The sequence below is a fragment of the Ranitomeya imitator genome, chromosome 1 (genome assembly GCF_032444005.1).
Source record: "Ranitomeya imitator isolate aRanImi1 chromosome 1, aRanImi1.pri, whole genome shotgun sequence".
Lineage (NCBI taxonomy): Eukaryota > Metazoa > Chordata > Amphibia > Anura > Dendrobatidae > Ranitomeya > Ranitomeya imitator.
Window position 1 is genome coordinate 942,190,534 of NC_091282.1, and position 21,245 is coordinate 942,211,778.

Here is a 21,245-nt window from a genome sequence, read left to right on the forward strand (position 1 = left end):
GTCTAATGGATCCACACATAGCCATGCAAATGTAAAGGTCGGCCGGGGCAGTAGTCGTAGCTGAGCTTTTTGGGTGTCTGATACCATGGCCTCCCTCTACAAGAAAAAAGTGTTTCTTATATTGCATCTTGTGCTCAGTACTCACTGTGCTCTCAGTGTCCCCTTTGCTGTGCTGGCAAAAGGCTGCTTCTGGATCCCAATAAATAGAAACACAGTCCAGGGAAACTCTCAACTGAACAAATTTATTTACTTAAGGACACAGCACATCCAAGTAGTTACCAGCATTTCCATCACAGTTGATACAGCATTTCACTTCATCTTTCCCTTCACTGTTTCCTGCGTCATTAAGTGTTTCCTTGGGTCGGGGCATCTCCGACGGCCCCTCAGTGTCCTCCCTGTAAAGTGTTACTCCTCTGCCCGTTTCGCATCGGACATCAGACATTCAGCCCACAAAGCTATCCACCACATGGCCTCACAAAACCCATTCATACAAAGAAAACACAAACACTAAGTTCTTTTTGGATAAAAATGGCCGTGTAGTTTATTCAGGGTTACATAAGTTAAATAAATAAATACCAATAAATAAATACTTCAATTAAAACTCAATTTCCATATTACTCCAATAAACCAATCCACCCATACATGGGTGATTTTCCCACAATTAAACTACACGACAGTGCATTACAAACATTAAAAAAGGGGGAGGGAGGGCGGGCTTCTTCTTTTCTTCTTCACCAGCAGAATGACTAAATCCCCTGAAACCAGGGTTTTTATACACAAATATTTGGGCGCCCAGCACTTCAATAACCAATCAAAACAGTTAAAATTGGGCGCTAGGCAGAACATACACAAATATCTGGGCGCCCAGCAATTCAATAACCAATCAAAACAGTTAAAATTGGTCGCCAGGCAGACCAGAAGGAACTGGATAAAACCAGTTTCTCCTCACCTCATCTGACTGACCTGACCTCTAAATGACCCATAGAAAAATAGTCATATTAAAAACTATAGGGTCTATGAGGCCATGAGACCCCCGCTGTATTTCTTCTGGGTTCACGCGGGGGGGCTAACATGGCCTCACAAAACCCATTCATACAAAGAAAACACAAACACTAAGTTCTTTTTGGATAAAAATGGCCGTGTAGTTTATTCAGGGTTACATAAGTTAAATAAATAAATACTAATAAATAAATACTTCAATTAAAACTCAATTTCCATATTACTCCAATAAACCAATCCACCCATACATGGGTGATTTTCCCACCAGGCCAAGGCTCAGCGAGCCAAGGCCCCCCCAAAACCACACAGCCATTTTTCTATTATTGACTGTAAGTCAAGGTTAAAAATATCCAACCCAATCTCCGATAAATTAACTAAATCAGGCCTATAAAGGCCTGGTAAAAAACCTTCCAAATCCCTATGCCTAAAAGAGAAACCTGAAATTAAAGGAAAGAATTTCTCCATAGATTTGTTGACTCTCCTTCGAATTTTATCAAGAAAAGAAAGATGATTGTTATGCCATAATAGTCTGGGGATGATCTCGGAAAAAACAAAAGAACAAAGGGGCAAAATTTGCCTAATACTAATAAAATCCGATCTCATGGATGCTAGCAAGTCAAGAGTCCTGATTTTACCGAGATCATTCCCAGACACATGAAAAATGATCAAATCAGGAGAAGGATACTTAATCAACCATCTCTTAACTTGCTCTACCACTGCAAACCATTTCAAACCTCGAACTCCAAACCACCAAACCTGAATATTGGAAGGATTAAAAGATAAGTTATCTGTGTAAACTCGCTGACTAGCCCTCTTCTGGGCCCAGAAGACAAAAGAATGTCCCACTATCCAGATTACTAACGGACCTAAAAGAACACCAAAATTAGTAATCATAGAGATCATGTCTAATATACAGTTTGAACCTCTTGGAATTCCATCTACCCATCTCCTTTATTCCAGACTCAGAAATTCCGGCCCTAGCGGCCTCAGTGGCCGCTCCAATTCTAAAAGAATGGGAAGTAATTTTGAGATGCTTCAGATTCAAAAAATTCAGACATTTTTTTAAAACAGAATTAAATTGAAATACTGTAACCGGTGATAGATCTCTATGAATAAATAATGGGCCCTCAATTAAAGGTCTAGTTTTAATCCAATTAGACATCAAATTGACAGGGCAAATGGACGGATCAGAGGCAGAGTGAATTTTCAACCTAGCACCTCTACCTAACTGATCCGTCTTAGATTTTCTAATAAAAAGAGTTAAAAAAGCTTCGTGAATTTGAACATCTAATAACATGAGCCCTGAGGGTTCAGTCTTGTTAGCAGAAACTACCTCACCAATGCGAAGCGCACCAAAAAAGGACAGAGAAAAAATCGCGCTGAATAAAAGGGCCTCATTAGAATTTACACAAACTTAAGTGAGGCTAGAGCATAAATCCCTGAGAAGAGCCAAAGATATAGGCCTTCTAGCATCAGGTATAAAATTGGACTTTTTGAGGCCCTTCAAAAACTGTTTCACTGCAAAGAAACTTGTTAATGGAATGTTGCCAGAAAGTTTGAGGAAAAAAGAAACCCCAGCAAGGCATTTAGCTATAGCTGAATAAGACAGACCCATTTGAGCCATGTCAGCAGCAAATTTCAATGCTGCTGATGAGTTAGGAACCAATGGGTCATAACAATTCAAATTGCAAAAATTATTCCATTTACGCCATGCGGCTGAATAGTCAGCCCATGATCTCACAGATAACGAATTTTTAATAAAATGTGGTATTAAATTGTAATCACGTCCCATATTGCAGGAGATAAGAAGGTTGCTTCTGGGTCCGCCCTGGGAACCTGCAGAAAAAAATGTGACCACTGACGATTAAGCAAAGAGTCCGTCAAGCCTAAAAATTTACTCTGACCTAGAGTAGCCTTCAGCCATATATTACATTTAAGACATACGAACACCAATTGTCTCAAGATCTTAGCTACAACAGTATTTTTTGAAGACAACGTATTAATGGCAAAAACTACCCCTTGGTTAGAGGAAAAAAATAAAATTCTAGAGTTCTGCATTAGCGACCCCCAAATGTAAATTCCAGCAAAAATGGAAAAAATCTCAAGGAGAGCTGAATTGCAAACCAAACGCTCAGATACACAACATGAAGGCCATTGGAAAGAGGTCCAATGAGAAATACAAAAAATGCTACCGCCGAGCCGTTTGTCAAAAGAAAAAACCAACGGAAAAGAATCAGCTGCTACAAAGGATGACTGCCACAAAGATCTGCCATTAAATTCCGACAGAAAGGAGAGCCATAATCTAGCATCCTCTTTGAGATCAGAATGAATCCTGATATGACAATGAGGTGAAGATACGCCTTTGGTGGCATCATATAAACTTCTGCAAAAAACCCGACCAATGGGGATAACTCGAACTGCAAAATTCAATAATCCAAGCAATGACTGAAGCTCTTTAAGCGTCACCTTCTCTTTTGACAAAAATTCAGACAAAGCAACGCGAAGTTTCAAAACTTTTTCAATAGGAAGACGCGACTCCATTTTTTGGGAATCCAAAGTGATTCCCAAAAATTCAATTATTCTGGAAGGACCAACTGTCTTTTCGTGAGCAATCGGAACCCCGAAGAAATCGCACATCTGAATAAATTTGTTAAGGGCATTTTCACATGCGGGGGAGCCGAAAGGACCAATAAACAAAAAATCGTCTAAATAGTGGAGAATGCCCACGTCCTTGCAATTCTCTTCTATAACCCAATGAAGAAAAGAGGAAAAACTTTCAAAATAAAAACAGGACAAAGAAAAACCCATGGGTAGGCACTTATCGAAAAAGAAACAGTCATCAAAATAAAAACCTAAAGAGTTAAAACCGGACGGATGAACGGGGAGGAGTCTAAATGCAGACTTAATGTCCGATTTGGACATCAAAGCATTGCAGCCGAATTTTTTAAGGATCTCTAATGCAGAATCAAAAGAAGAGTAAGCTACTGAAACTAAGGACTTATCCACCTCATCATTCAAAGAAGAACCTGGTGGGTGGGATAAGTGATGAATCAAACGAAAAGAGCCCTCATCTTTTTTAGGTACTAAGCCCAAAGGAGATATACGAAAATTAACAAAAGGAGGTGATTCAAAAGGCCCAGAAACTCGGCCAAGTTGAATTTCACTGATAATTTTATCCCTAGCAACATCTTGATTGGCCTTTAAGGACGGCAAATTAGGAACGACTAAACAACCCTCCCCTTTAAATTGAGGTACGAAAAATCCTTCTAAAAACCCAGAAAACAACAATTCACTGATCACTCGATCTGGAAATTTGCTTAGCCATGGGGACATGTTTGCCAGGTTCACTGGTGTCTGCGCTATTATTAATGTGATCTTTAACAGAGGACTGCTGAGCGGCTTGCTTCCTGAAGCATTTAACCATTGGGTGCGAGTTTCCACAGAAAGAGCATTCGTGACGGAATCTACAATTATTGTTCCATTTGCAAAAGGAATCATTATAAGCGAAACAAACACCCCGCTTCAAAGTGCTAGCGGGGGGCTGTTTCATATTGCTATTTCTTTGTGGAAGCATAAGATTAATCCACAAACCAATATCCTTCACTCCCCAATGTAGCTCGGGGTGAACAGACAATTTGTGCCTGAAAGCTTCATCATAGTTCAGCCAAGCGAACCCGCCGAAATTCCGATAAGCTTCCAGTATAATATCTAAGTGTTGGAATAATTTGCTACAGAGATGGGGAGAATTTTCACCCAACACTGCGGCAAAAATGGTAAAAGCCTGAACCGAATTGTTAAAAGATTTATAGCTAGTGCGTTTAATTTCATCAGAATCAGCTTTATCCTCCTTTTTATCAGGTTTAAAAAGCTGATCCTTCTTGGGTAATAAAGAAAAAATATCTACATATTGATTATTCCAAATAAGCTCTTTAACAGCAGAGCTCAAGTGGAATCCCAAAGGAGATAATTCACAAGTCAGTGCTTCCTTAAAAGTATTAACAGGAATAATGTTAGCGGGTAACGTGTCAGAGACTGCTTCACTATATGTACATGATGTGCGTGCAGTAGAAGGAATAACTTCCTTCAATGTATCCGCCAACACTTTCCTAATGAGATTTGTGAGCTGTGAGTGAAGGACAGACGTAGGTAAAATAACAGTCTCACCCCTCGATGAATGTTGTCCAGTCTTAGGATCTCTGCCGGAGCTGGAGCTCAAGCCCTCCATGTTGGGCGAGCCCATGCGATCCGCTGCTGCAGAAGGCGACTCCTCTTCTTCATCTTCTGACTGCGACGCTGGGGCGTCCCGGATAGCGTCGCGGATCACCGACGTAGATACAGACGCTGCTGCAGGAGCCGCTGACACCGCAGCGCTTTTACGGCCGCGGTGAGGTGCAGACCTCCCGTCTGGAACAGCTGATGCGGACGGGGCCCCGTTCCGGTGCTGGCTGCGGAGGTCTCGCGCAGGGCTGCGAGACTTCTGTGACAGTTGGCGTCGCGACTTCCCCCTCACTTCCTGTCTTGACCGGCCGGAAGCAGGAGGCGACGCCGAAGGAGAATAGGGAATCCTCTGTCTTCTGAGGCGCACAGAAACCGGAGATGTCGGCGGGGCTGGAGAGGCTTGACACACCGGCTGGAAGGAAACTTCTGGAGGGGGAGGGAACGCCTCAGCTGCCGCAGAGGAAGGTTCTATAGCCAAGCAGCGCTGAAGCCATTCCGCTCCACCCTCAGCGCCGGCTCTGGTCAGGAGTTGCTGCAGGAGATCCTCCATCCTCAGGTGCTTCTTCTTCTTTTCTTCTTCACCAGCAGAATGACTAAATCCCCTGAAACCAGGGTTTTTATACACAAATATTTGGGCGCCCAGCACTTCAATAACCAATCAAAACAGTTAAAATTGGGCGCTAGGCAGAACATACACAAATATCTGGGCGCCCAGCAATTCAATAACCAATCAAAACAGTTAAAATTGGTCGCCAGGCAGACCAGAAGGAACTGGATAAAACCAGTTTCTCCTCATCTCATCTGACTGACCTGACTTCTAAATGACCCATAGAAAAATAGTCATATTAAAAACTATAGGGTCTATGAGGCCATGAGACCCCCGCTGTATTTCTTCTGGGTTCACGCGGGGGGGCTAACATTCTGGAGCGACGTACCCATACTATTTTACGGTGACCTCTTTGTTTTCCTCTGCTTCCTTCCTTTCTCTACTGTAGGATCTGCTGCACTTTGCTCTTCTCTGTGTACCCTGGATGGCTGGGCACACACATGAACTTTACAGGATTATCTGGCAGCTCGGGAATGTAGCCCACCCGAGCACTAAGGGGTCTGACCCCCCCGACTGACTAATACAGGAAAACCTTCCTGACTTATTCCCAGCTAACCCCTCCTACAGTTAACTCCTACAGTGCTATATACAGAGTAGCAACCGCTATGCCCCCATCTAGTGGTCATAACCCAAACTGTACTGTCCCAATTAAATACATGGTGCAGCAACATGAAATATACATAGCTAACACAAAACCACGCAAGAATGGTATAAATAAATATATATATATATATATATATATACATACATATACAACAACAACATGGGGGGCTTAAAGGGGTAAGGCTCTAAACCCCTTACACAAACAGTATAGTGGAGCCCCACATAGCCCTGCAAATAGTACAATTGCCCCCAAATAGCCCTGCAAACTGTTACACCCAATGGTGGCGCATGTAGATTTGTGGACCCACTGTGCCACAGGAGCGGGCCTGCCTAGGAAGGAACATAGCTAAGCAGCTATCAGGTGTTCACTGGAGCTCCTCATGGTGGAGATAGTCTTGGCTGCAGGTAGGCTCCAGGGGTCAGGTTCTCTGGTTAGGGTTAGATTCAGACATGCCAGTTTTTGTTTAGTGGATCAGGGACTGGCCAGACATGGAACAGGGGACAATGTTCAGGAGCTGGCCGCTCTCAGATCCAGGGAAGAGGTTCAGGCACTGACTCCTCTGAGACCAGAGGATGAGGATAATGCACTGGTGGCTCCGAGAACAGGGGACGAGCTTCAGGTACTGACCGCTCTGAGAACAAGGGATGAGGTTCAGGCAGTGGCAGCTCCGAGACAAAGGGACAGGGTTCAGGCACTCGCTGTTCCAAGACCAGGGTGGAGGTTCAGGCACTGGCTGCTCTGGGACCAAGGGACTTAGGATACAGAACTCGCATATTTATTTCTTATTGTTTTTTATTTAGGGATTTAAAAAATATATATTTTTACACTTTTTAATAATTTTTTAAAAACTTTTTTACATTGTCCCATGAAGGGACATTTCTGTGTAGCATCAAATCGCTGATCTGATGCTTTGCAATGCTTCTGCACTGCAGAGCATCACATCAAAGCAGGCACTGAGACTCCACCTTCCCTGAAAGACCCTGCAGCCAGGGTTCTCCATGGAGACCATAAGGGCAACGCCATCGTATCACGTGTTCCTGATGGAAGCGCACAGGGATAGGGGTAAAATGCCCACGATCAGTGCTAGCACCCATCGTGGGTGTTGCTGCAGGGTGTCAGCTCCCACTTAGAGTCAAGACCCGATCGCTGAGGCCATGCGATCGCTGGGCCATACCTATACTACTGTTTGTGGGAGCGCAGATCCCGCATAGCAGTACATGTACAGCGCATTTCAGGAAGGGGTTAGTTTCATTAGCCCAAGCAACTAGGGTTGAGTGAAACGGATCGGTCATTTTCATAAGTCGGCGACTTTTGGCAAAGTCGGGTTTCATGAAACCCGATCCGATCCCTGTGTGGGGTCGGCTACGCAGTACGCGACTTTCGCGCCAAAGTCGCATTTCAATGATGCGAAAAGCGCCATTTCTCAGCCAATGAAGGTGGACGCAGAGTGTGGGCAGCGTGATGACATAGGTCCTGGTCCCCACCATCTTAGAGAAGGTCATGGCAGTGATTGGCTTGCTGTCTGCGGTGTCACAGGGGCTATAAAGGGGCGTTCCCGCAGACCGCCATCTTACTGCTGCTGATCTGAGCCTAGGGAGAGGTTGCTGCCGCTTCGTCAGAAGCAGGGATAGCGTTAGGCAGGGTCCATTAACCACCAAACCGCTTGTGCTGTAGCGATTTCCACTGTCCAACACCACCTTTTGTTTGCAGGGACAGTGGAAGCTACATTTTTTTTCCTCAGCGCTGTAGCTCATTGGGCTGCCCTAGAAGGCTCCCTGATAGCTGCATTGCTGTGTGTACGCCGCTGTGCAAACCAACTGCTTTTTTCAAAGCACAAATCCTGTTGTACCTTCCTTTCTGCACAGCTATCTTGTTTGTTTGTCCACACTTTATATTTCATTTGTGCATCAGTCCACTCCTTATTGCTGCCTGCCATACCTGGCTGAGATTACTGCAGGGAAATAGTAATTGTAGGACAGTCCCTGTTTTTTTTTTTTTTTGTGGGAGATTAAGATTGGCATTTCTGCTAGAGTGCCATCCCTGTGTGTGCCATCTCTCTCACATAGTGGGCCATAGAAAGCCTTTTCATTTTTCAAATTCTCCCTGATAAAAAAAAAAACAGTGGGAGATTAATATTGGCCTTTGGGCTTCTGTGCCAGTCCTGAGTGTGCCATCTCTCTCTCAAATAGTGGGCCATAGAAAGCCTATTAATTTTTTTTTTATTGGGTTTCTAAATACTCCCAGAAAAAATAAAAAAAAATCAGTGGGAGATTAATATTGCCCTTTTTGCCTGTGTGCCACTCCTGACTCCTGGGTGTGCCATCTCTCTCTCTCAACTAGTGGGCCATAGAAAGCCTATATTTTTTTTATTGTGTTTCTAAATTCTCCCTGAAAAAATCAAAACGAAATCAGTGGGAGATTAATATTGCCCTTTCTGCTTGTGTGCCACTCCTGACTCCTGGGTGTGCCATCTCTCTCTCTCAAATAGTGGGCCATAGAAAGCCTATTTTTTTTTTATTGTGTTTCTAAATTCTCCCTGAAAAAATCAAAAAGAAATCAGTGGGAGATTAATATTGCCCTTTCTGATAGTGTGCCACTCCTGACTCCTGGGTGTGCCATCTCTCTCTTTCAAATAGTGGGCACTGGGCCATAGAAAACCTATTTTTTTTTATTGTGTTTCTAAATTCTCCTTGAAAAAATAAAAAAAAAAATCAGTGGGAGATTAATATTGCCCTTTCTGCTTGTGTGCCACTCCTGACTCCTGGGTGCGCCATCTCTCTCTTTCAAATAGTGGGCACTGGGCCATAGAAAGAATATATTTTTTTTTTATTGTGTTTCTAAATTCTCCCTGAAAAAATCAAAAAGAAATCAGTGGGAGATTAATATTGCCCTTTCTGCTTGTGTGCCACTCCTGACTCCTGGGTGTGCCATCTCTCTCTCTCAAATAGTGGGCCATAGAAAGCCTATTTTTTTTTTATTTGGTTTCTAAATTCTCCCTGAAAAAATCATTTTATTTTATTTGGTTTCTAAATTCTTCCTGAAAAAATCATTTTATTTTATTTTGTTTCTAAAGTCTCCCTGAAAAACAAAAAAAAAATCAGTGGGAGATTAATATTGCCCTTTCTGCTTGTGTGCCAGTCTTGACTCCTGGGTGTGCCATCTCTCTCTCTCAAATAGTGGGCACTGGGCCATAGAAAGGCTATTTTTTTTTTATATTTGGTTTCTAAATTCTCCCTGAAAAATCATTTTATTTTATTTGGTTTCTAAATTCTTCCTGAAAAAATCATTTTATTTTATTTTGTTTCTAAAGTCTCCCTGAAAAACAAAAAAAAAATCAGTGGGAGATTAATATTGCCCTTTCTGCTTGTGTGCCAGTCTTGACTCCTGGGTGTGCTATCTCTGTCTCAAATAGTGGGCACTGGGCCATAGAAAGGCTATTTTTTTTTTTATTTGGTTTCTAAATTCTCCCTGAAAAAATCATTTTATTTTATTTGGTTTCTAAATTCTTCCTGAAAAAATCATTTTATTTTATTTTGTTTCTAAAGTCTCCCTGAAAAACAAAAAAAAAATCAGTCGGAGATTAATATTGCCCTTTCTGCTTGTGTGCCAGTCTTGACTCCTGGGTGTGCCATCTCTCTCTCTCTCAAATAGTGGGCACTGGGCCATAGAAAGCCAATTTTTTTTTTTATTGTGTTTCTAAATTCTCCCTGAAAAAATCAAAAAGAAATCAGTGGGAGATTAATATTGCCCTTTCTGCTTGTGTGCCAGTCTTGACTCCTGGGTGTGCCATCTCTCTCTCTCAAATAGTGGGCCATAGAAAGCCTATTTTTTTATTTTTTGGTTTCTAAATTCTCCCTGAAAAAATCATTTTATTTTATTTGGTTTCTAAATTCTTCCTGAAAAAATCATTTTATTTTATTTTGTTTCTAAAGTCTCCCTGAAAAAAAAAAATCAGTGGGAGATTAATATTGCCCTTTCTGCTTGTGTGCCAGTCTTGACTCCTGGGTGTGCCATCTCTCTCTCTCAAATAGTGGGCACTGGGCCATAGAAAGGCTATTTTTTTTTATTTGGTTTCTAAATTCTCCCTGAACAAATCAAAAAAAAAAGTGGGAGAACAATATTGACATTTCTGCTTGAGTGACAGTCCTGCGTGTGTGGCATCTCTCTCATTTGGTGCCACCGAAAACAGAGTGTGTAACATTGTGCCTGATTTTCCTTGCGGTCTCACCCACCTGTAAAGGGATATCTAAATCATACTGAAGTTATAGCTCACCGTGTAAGTTGTTTGACAGCAACAAATACCGTTACTTTGGTTACGTTTTTAAAACAATGAGGAAGTCTGGTGGAAGAGGTCGTGGCCGTGGGCGTTCATTGTCAGCTGGTAATGATGGTAGTGGTAGTGGAGCATCAGGTGGTCGTGGGAAAAAAAATATTGCACCTAAGCCTGGAGCTGTGGAGCCAGGTTCATCGTCTGGCTACAGAAGGCCTCGAACGCTCCCTTTTCTGGGAGTAGGAAAACCGCTTTTAAAGCCGGAGCAGCAAGAGCAAGTTTTGGCTTACCTTGCTGACTCAGCCTCTAGCTCTTTTGCCTCCTCTTTTGAAACTGGTAAATGTAAAAGCAGTGCGTCGTTAGTGGATGTTCACGGTCAGGGACAAGTCGCTTCCTTGTCCTCTTTAGCAAAAACAACAACAGAGAAAGGATGCAGCAGGCGACACAACGGGTTACTCCATGGAGCTCTTTACACATACCGTCCCTGGCTTAGAAAGTGAAGCAGTTAACAGGCCATGCCCATTACAAGTTGAATCTGACATGGAGTGCACTGATGCACAGCCACAGCCAGACTACTATGCTGGTCCTTTGACTCAGACCACAACATTGCCCTCGCAGGGTACTGATCCAGAATCAGACCCTGATGAGACTATGTTGCCCCGTCACGAACGCTCTACCACCGACTTACACGGTGACACAGACGAAGTTGCGTACGAGCTAGAAGAGGAGGTTATAGATGACCCAGTTGTTGACCCCGATTGGCAGCCATTGGGGGAACAGGGTGCAGGCGGCAGTAGTTCTGAAGCGGAGGAGGAGGGGCCGCAGCAGGCATCAACATCGCAACAGGTTCCATCTTCCGGGCCCGTATCTGGCCAAAACGTGTGGCAAAGCCAAAGACTGTTGGAGGACAGCATGTCCATCCGGTTAAAGCTCAGTCTGCAATGCCTGAAAAGGTATCCGATGGTAGAAAGAGTGCAGTCTGGCATTTTTTTAAACAACATCCAATTGATCCGCACAAAGTCATCTGTCAAAAATGTTCAACTACCTTAAGCAGAGGTCAGAATCTGAAAAGTCTGAATACAAGTTGCATGCATAGACATTTAACCACCATGCATTTGCAAGCCTGGACTAACTACCAAACGTCCCTTAAGGTTGTAGCACCCTCGGCCAATGAAGCTACTCACCAATGCAACATCCCTGCCGTCACTGTAAGGCCACCATTTTCCGCACCACCTGCAGTATCTGTGCAGGTTTCTTTGCCAGGCCAAAGCAGTCAGGGTCAGGGAATCACCAGTTTCGTAGTAGGAAACACTGCATCTAGGGCACAGGCGGAAACAATACCGTCTCCAACCGTCTCTCAGTCTGCCATGTCCACCGGCACACCCGCTAGTTCCACGATCTCCACCTCTCCAGTCCAGCTCACCCTACATGAGACTCTGGTTAGAAAAAGGAAGTACTTATCCTCGCATCCGCGTACACAGGGTTTGAACGCCCACATAGCTAGACTAATCTCGTTAGAGATGATGCCCTACCGGTTAGTTGAAAGTGAAGCTTTCAAAGCCCTGATGGACTACGCTGTACCACGCTACGAGCTACCCAGTCGACACTTCTTTTCGAGAAAAGCCATCCCAGCCCTCCACCAGCATGTTAAAGAGCGCATCGTCCATGCACTCAGGCAATCTGTGAGTACAAAGGTGCACCTGACAACAGATGCATGGACCAGTAGGCATGGCCAGGGACGTTACGTGTCCATCACAGCACACTGGCTGAATGTGGTGGATGCAGGGTCCACAGGGGACAGCAATTTCGGGACAGTTCTGCCTAGCCCACGGTCTAGGAAACAGTTTGCTGTAGGCGTTCGCACCCCCTCCTCCTCCTGCAGAAGCGAGAGCTCGTCCACAGATCGCAGTCGCCCAATCACTCCATCCGCAGCTGCCACTGTTGCACACCAGTTGTCCCATTATGGGGCAGCTACTGGCAAGCGTCAGCAGGCTGTATTGGCTATGAAGTGTTTGGGCGACAACAGACACACCGCGGAAGTTCTGTCCGAGTTCTTGCAGAAAGAAACGCAGTCGTGGCTGGGCACAGTAGATCTTGAGGCAGGCAAGGTAGTGAGTGATAACGGAAGGAATTTCATGGCTGCCATCTCCCTTTCCCAACTGAAACACATTCCTTGCCTGGCTCACACCTTAAACCTGGTGGTGCAGTGCTTCCTGAAAACTTATCCGGGGTTATCCGACCTGCTCCTCAAAGTGCGCGGACTTTGCTCACATATCCGCCGTTCGCCCGTACACTCCAGCCGTATGCAGACCTATCAGCGGTCTTTGAACCTTCCCCAGCATCGCCTAATCATAGACATTGCAACAAGGTGGAACTCAACACTGCACATGCTTCAGAGACTGTGCGAACAGAGGCGGGCTGTAATGTTTTTGTGGGAGGATACGCATACACGGGCAGGCAGTAGGATGGCAGACATGGAGTTGTCTGGTGTGCAGTGGTCGAAGATACAAGACATGTGTCAAGTCCTTCAGTGTTTTGAGGAATGCACACGGCTGGTTAGTGCAGACAACGCCATAATAAGCATGAGCATCCCCCTAATGCGTCTGCTGATGCAAAGTTTGATGCACATAAAAAATCAGGCGTCTGCAGCAGAGGAAGAGGAAAGCCTTGATGACAGTCAGCCATTGTCTGGTCAGGGCAGTGTACAGGACGAGGTAGCGGGCGAAGAGGAGGAGGACGAGGAGGATGATGGGGATGAGTATATTTTTAATGAGGAAGATTTTCCGGGGCCACTGGAAATTGGTGGCGTGGCAAGGCCGGGTTCTGGTTTTTTGAGGGACACAAGTGATGTAGATTTGCCTGAAACTGCCCCTCAACCAAACACAACCGCTGATTTGACAACTGGAAGTTTGGCCCACATGGCGGATTATGCCTTACGTATCCTCACAAGGGACACACGCATTACTAAAATGATGAACGATGACGATTACTGGTTGGCCTGCCTCCTTGATCCTCGCTATAAAGGCAAATTGCAAAATATTATGCCACATGAGAACTTGGAACTACCGTATATACTCGAGTATAAGCCGAGATTTTCAGCCCAAATTTTTGGGCTGAAAGTGCCCCCCTCGGCTTATACTCGAGTCACGGTAGCGGTGGGGTCGGCGGGTGAGGGGGTGAGGGCGCTGGGGTATACTTACCTAGTCCCAGCGATCCTCGCGCTGTCCCTGCCATCCCACGGGCTTCGGCGCTGCAGTTTCTTCCTCTCTTCAGCGGTCACGTGGGACCGCTCATTACAGAAATGAATAAGCGGCTCCACCTCCCATAGGGGCGGAGCCGCTTATTCATTTCTCTAATCAGCGGTGCCGGTGACCGCTGATAGAGAAAGAAGCTGCGGCACCGAAGACAGCTGTGACAGGAGGGGACATCGCGAGGATCGCCAGGACTAGGTGAGTATAGCATATTCACCTGTCCTCGTTCCAGCCGCCGGGCGCCGATCCATCTTCCCCGCCGGCGCCTCCATCTTCCCGGCGTCTCTGCTCTCTGACTGTTCAGGCAGAGGGCGCGATGACGCATATAGTGTGCGCGGCGCCCTCTGCCTGATCAGTCAGAGCAGAGACGCCGGGAAGATGGAGGCGCCGGAACGAGACGCCGGGAGCTGCAATCAAGGGAGGTGAGTATGTGTTTTTTTTTCTTTATTGCGGCAGCGGCGGCACAAATTTATGTGGAACATCTATGGGGCACAGTGAACGGTGCAGAGCACCGTATATGGCACAGCACAGCTATGGGGCACAGTGAACGGTGCAGAGCACCGTATATGGCACAGCACAGCTATGGGGCACAGTGAACGGTGCAGAGCACCGTATATGGCACAGCACAGCTATGGGGCACAGTGAACGGTGCAGAGCACCGTATATGGCACAGCACAGCTATGGGGCACAGTGAACGGTGCAGAGCACCGTATATGGCACAGCACAGCTATGGGGCACAGTGAACGGTGCAGAGCACCGTATATGGCACAGCACAGCTATGGGGCACAGTGAACGGTGCAGAGCACCGTATATGGCATAGCACAGCTATGGGGCACAGTGAACGGTGCAGAGCACCGTATATGGCACAGCACAGCTATGGGGCACAGTGAACGGTGCAGAGCACCGTATATGGCACAGCACAGCTATGGGGCACAGTGAACGGTGCAGAGCACCGTATATGGCACAGCACAGCTATGTATGGGGCACAGTGAACGGTGCAGAGCACCGTATATGGCACAGCACAGCTATGGGGCACAGTGAACGGTGCAGAGCACCGTATATGGCACAGCACAGCTATGTATGGGGCACAGTGAACGGTCCAGAGCACCGTATATGGCACAGCACAGCTATGGGGCACAGTGAACGGTGCAGAGCACCGTATATGGCACAGCTATGGGGCACAGTGAACGGTGCAGAGCACCGTATATGGCACAGCACAGCTATGGGGCACAGTGAACGGTGCAGAGCACCGTATATGGCACAGCTATGGGGCACAGTGAACGGTGCAGAGCACCGTATATGGCACAGCACAGCTATGGGGCACAGTGAACGGTGCAGAGCACCGTATATGGCACAGCTAGGGGGCACAATGAACGGTGCAGAGCACTATATGGTTCACACCTATGGGGAAATATGAACGGTGCAGAGCACTATATGGCACAGCTATGGGGAAATAATGATCTATTTTTATTTTTGAAATTCACCGGTAAATGCTGCATTTCCACCCTAGGCTTATACTCGAGTCAATAAGTTTTCCCAGTTTTTTGTGGCAAAATTAGGGGGGTCGGCTTATACTCGGGTCGGCTTATACTCGAGTATATACGGTAATATTAGCAACCAAACAATCAACTCTTGTTGACCGTTTGCTTCAGGCATTCCCAGCACACAGCGCCCGTGATCGTTCTCACACGAGCAGCAGGGGGCAGCAGAACAGAAGTGCTAGAGGTGCAGAAATCCGAAGTGGCGTTGGACAGAGGGGTTTTCTGACCAGGTTGTGGAGTGATTTTGCTATGACCGCAGACAGGACAGGTACTGCTGCATCAATTCAAAGTGACAGGAGACATTTGTCCAGTATGGTTACTAACTATTTTTCATCACTTATCGATGTTCTACCTCAACCGTCATTCCCATTTGATTACTGGGCATCCAAATTAGACACCTGGCCAGAATTGGCAGAATATGCATTGCAGGAGCTTGCTTGCCCGGCAGCTAGTGTCCTATCAGAACGAGTATTCAGTGCTGCAGGTTCAATATTAACCGAAAAAAGGACTCGTCTGGCCACCCAAAATGTTGATGATCTAACCTTCATTAAAATGAACCACAACTGGATATCGAATTCTTTGCCCCACCTTGCCCGGCCGACACCTAGCTTTCCTATGAAAAGGTATTGCCTGTGGACTACTCTGAATGACTTTACCAATCTCGTAATTTGCAGCAGCTGATTGTCCAGCATACGACATGTTTACCCCTCCCTAAATGGCCAAACTCCCCACACGGGGCCGTGGTATCGCCACTTGGGGCAAGCACCCGTGAGAGTGCTGTTTGTCTGAAGAGGTGGGTGTGCCCGCTTTTGGTCTACGGCACTGCCACTGGGTCCCTCATAGTACAATAAAGTGTCTCTGGCGGTGGTGGTGCGCACCCAACGTCAGACACACTGTTGTAACATGAGGGGCCCTGGGCATGTACCGCCGGCCACAAGAGAGTTCACCCACCCCCAGCTCAAACATTGCTCTACCACTTGCACAATTATCTCTCACAGTTACACCTATGTTTAGTGTATGCGCGGACATCCGTAAATTACTGCCACTGACAATACCATTGTGTTGACATGTATGATGGTACTTAACATAGTCAGGGGCAGTGTCCTATATTTACCCAAGTAAATACTTTGTGCAAAATTACTAGGTCTGAAACTACGCAGAGGAGCCCAACACTGTACCTAATGATTGCACCCTTTTGGTTTTTCTTTTTGTTGTAATGCGAGACATTAACATGTATTGATTTTTTGGGACTACTAACTGGCAGACACTCATTACAATTGGCCGCCACTGACAACACCAATGGTGCCCACTGCCTGTGTACCCCTGCAAGAGAATTCAAAGTGCCTACAGCCCTAATTTATTATGTTAGGCCTTCGAAGCCTGTCTGCGGTCCCTCCTTCCACTAGGCCTCCACTGACCTGTCTACTGCTGCCCGTGCACCCCTGGAACCAATTCTAAAGTGCATACAGCCATATTTTATTATGTTAGGCCTTCGAAGCCTGTCTGCGGTCCCTTCTTTCTACTACTCCTCCACTGACCAGAACACTGCTGCCCGTGTACCCCTGGAACCAATTATAAAGTGCCTACAGCCCAATTTTATTATGTTAGGCCTACGAAGCCTGTCTGCGGTCCCTTCTTTCTACTACTCCTCCACTGACCAGACCACTGCTGCCCGTGTACCCCTGGAACCAATTATAAAGTGCCTACAGCCCAATTTTATTATGTTAGGCCTTCGAAGCCTGTCTGCGGTCCGTTCTTTCTACTACTCCTCCACTGACCAGACCACTGCTGCCCGTGTACCCCTGGAACCAATGTTAAAGTGCCCACAGCCCTAATTTATTATGTTATGCCTTCGAAGCCTGTCTGCGGTCCCTCCTTCCACTAGGCCTCCACTGACCAGTCTACTGCTGCCCGTGTACCCCTGGAACCAATGTTAAAGTGCCTACAGCCCTAATTTATTTTGTTAGGCCTTCGAAGCCTGTCTGCGGTCCCTCCTTCCACTAGGCCTCCACTGACCAGTCTACTGCTGCCCGTGTACCCCTGGAACCAATGTTAAAGTGCCTACAGCCCTAATTTGTTATGTTAGGCCTTCAAAGCCTGTCTGCGGTCCATTCTTTCTACTACTCCTCCACTGACCAGACCACTGCTGCCCGTGTACCCCTGGAACCAATGTTAAAGTGCCCACAGCCCTAATTTATTATGTTAGGCCTTCAAAGCCTGTCTGCGGTCCCTCCTTCCACTAGGCCTCCACTGACCAGTCTACTGCTGCCCGTGTACCCCTGGAACCAATGTTAAAGTGCCTACAGCCCTAATTTATTATGTTAGGCCTTCGAAGCCTGTCTGCGGTCCCTCCTTCCACTAGGCCTCCACTGACCAGTCTACTGCTGCCCGTGTACCCCTGGAACCAATGTTAAAGTGCCTACAGCCCTAATTTATTATGTTAGGCCTTCGAAGCCTGTCTGCGGTCCTTCCTTCCAATAGTTCTCCACTGACCAGACCAATGCTGGCCGTGTACCCCTGGAACCCAGCTGAAAGTGCATGGAGCCTCCTTTTTTTCTTTGTTTTATATTTAGAAAGCCCAGATGAACTACGCTGTACCACGGTTCAAGCTACCCACTCGACATTTCTTTTGCGAGAAAAGCCATCCCAGCCCTCCACCGGCATGAAAAAGTCTGCATTGTCATAGCACTCAGGCAATCAAACAGTAGAAAGGTGCACCTGACAAGAGACGCATGGACCAGTAGGCATGTCCACAAAAAGTTACGTGTCCATTACGGTGCACTGGGTTAATGTGTTGGATGCATGGTCCACAGGGGACAGCCTACAAAGTCTGTCGGCAGTCCCTAATTCAAATTTTCCTCCGCTGACCACACCACTGCTGCCCGTGTACCCCTGGAACCAATTTTAAAGTGCCTACAGCCTAATTTTGTTATGTTAGGCCTACTACGCCTGTCTGCGGTCCCTCCTTCCAATACTCGTCCACTGACCACACCACTGCTGCCCGTGGACCCCTGGAACCTATTTTTAATTGCATAGAGCATCCTTTTTTTAATAGTAGGCGTACAAAGTCTGTCTGCGGTCCACTACTGAAATTGTCCTCCACTGCCCAGAGCAATGCTGCCTGTGTACCCCTGTAACCTTTTTTAAACTGCATTGAGCCACATTTTTGGTTTAAGGCCTACTACCTGTTTCTGTCTGCGCCACTCAATACAGCTGTCCCCCTTTGAAAAAAGCAGAGCGTCAATAGTCTTGTTTTCAGCCTCTAGGAATTTGAAAACTGCATTGGGGCTACTACTTTGGTAGGGCCTACTAACGGTGTCTGCCGCCCCAAGGTGTGCCCCAGGTTTCCTCTCCATTGCTTCGATCTTCCTACTCTCATTTAGTAGTTGTTGCAAACTACACTGCATTAGGCCTACAAATTGGGTATGGGGTGTAGCGAGACGGTGTGTTACACTCCAAGGTGTTCCCCAGGTTTCGTCCACATTGCTTCGATCTTCCTACTCTCGTTTAGTAGTTGTTGCAAACTACACTGCATTAGGCCTACAAATTGGGTATGGGGTGTAGAGACGGTGTGTTCCACTCCAAGGTTTTCCCCAGGTTTCCTCGCCATTGCTTCGGTCTTCTAGCTCTCGTTAAGTAGTTGTTGAAACAACACTGCATTAGGCCTACAAGTTGGGTCTGGGTTGTAGAGACGGTGTCTTCCGCTCCAAGGTGTTCTCCAGGTTGCCTTTTCTGAGCTTCTATCTTCAGGCTCTTGTTAAATAGTTGTTAAATGGAACAACTGCATTTGGCGTACTAGTTGGTTTGGGGCCTACTAACAGTGTCTGCCGCTCCTTGCTGTTCTCCTGGTTTCCTGTCCTGAAATTCCATTTTCAGGCTCTCATTAAGTAGTTGTTAATGTTAGACTGCTTTTGGCCTACTAGTTGGGTTGGGGCCTACTATCGGTGTCTGCCACTCCTTGCTGTTCTCCTCCACTGAACAAAGCTGTGCCGCCTGTTTACTACTGTTGCCAATTTTGAACTGCATTTCAACTACTTACTGATTTGGGCCTACTCTCTGTGTCAGCCTCTCATTCCAGTTGTCCTCCACTGCAATGCCCCCTGGTTAATCCTGTGTTACCAATTTTGAACTGCATTTAGCCCACTTTATTCTTTGGGCCTATATCTGTGTTTCCTCCTCATCCTGCCCATTGCCCAGCCAGTGATAGATGAGTCTGCTGGTACATTGACCCATAACGCAACATTCCCCGTGCACGCTACACAGCCAGATTGTGACCCTGCTGAAAGTCAGGTTCCTCTTCCCGCATACCATACCACCTTACACGGGGACAAAGAGGAAGGTGCAGATGAAAGTGCAGGTTCCTTCATCAGGTGGGGGGAGGAATACTAGTTGGCGACGTCACTGGCACAGGGCCTCTCATAGTACACAAAAGTGTTGCTGCCGGTGGGAGGCGCCCCCGCCGTGCAAACACACCGCTGTACTTTGAGAGGCCCTGTGCCGGTGCCAATGCCAACGAGTGGGCCCCCCCTGCTTGCTCAGGATCACAGCACTTGCAAAGTTGAAATACTTACCTCTCCCTGCTCCACTGCCGTGATGTGGTCCAGATTTACTGGGCCCACTAATTACTTGAACCAGCCCTACCCCCCACAACTTTAGCCAAATGACCCCCAATTTCAAGTGCCTTCCAATTATTATAAGGTAAATTACGATTGACAAGCTTCTGTAACAAGAATGGATGTTTTTGCCATTAAAATGGGCAGTATAGGTGTTTTCCTGGCCTCCACTCACTGCCGACTATGCTCCCCCATTGACTTGCATTGGGTTTCGTGTTTCGGTCGATACCCGACTTTTCGCGATAATCGGCCGATTCCACTTGACTCGACTTTTAAGATAGTCGGGTTTCGCAAAACACGGCTCGACTCTAAAAAGGTCAAGGTCGCTCAACCCTAGTGATGACATACTGGAGGTCTCAGTCTCCACCATCTTAGAGAAGGGCATTGCAGTGATTGGCTTGCTTTCTGTGGCGTCACAGGGGCTATAAAGGGGCGTTCCCGCCGACCGCCATCTTACTGCTGCTGATCTGAGCATAGGGAGAGGTTGCTGCCGCTTCGTCAGAAGCAGGGATAGCGTTAGGCATGGTACATTAACCTCCAAACCGATTGTGCTGTAGCAATTTCCACTGTCCAACACCACCTTTTGTTTGCAGGGACAGTGGAGGCTACATTTTTTTTTCCTCAGCGCTGTAGCTCATTGGGCTGCCCTAGAAGGCTCCCTGATAGCTGCATTGCTGTGTGTACACCGCTGTGCAAACCAACTGCTTTTTTCAAAGCACAAATCCTGTTGCTCCTTCCTTTCTGCACAGCTATCTTGTTTGTTTGTCCACACTTTTGACTTTTTTGTGCAGCAGTCCACTCCTTGTTATTGCTGCCTGCCATAATTTGCTGAGATTACTGCAGGGAGATAGTAATTGTAGGACAGTCCCTTTTTTTTTTTTTTTTTTCGTAATATATCTCTTCAAGCCACTCTCTGCGACAGAATATATACTCTAATACAGTGGCCCAGATTTATTCACTAGTCTCCCTGAAGAAAAAAAAAAAGGTGCAGATTAAAATTGGCAAATCTGCATCAGTGGCAGTCCTGTGTGTGGCATCTGTGTCTCATTTTCTGGCACAGAAAACATACAGTCTAACAGTGGGCCTGATTTCTTGCCAATTCTCCCATAAATAAAAAAAAATAGTGGGAGATTAAGATTGGC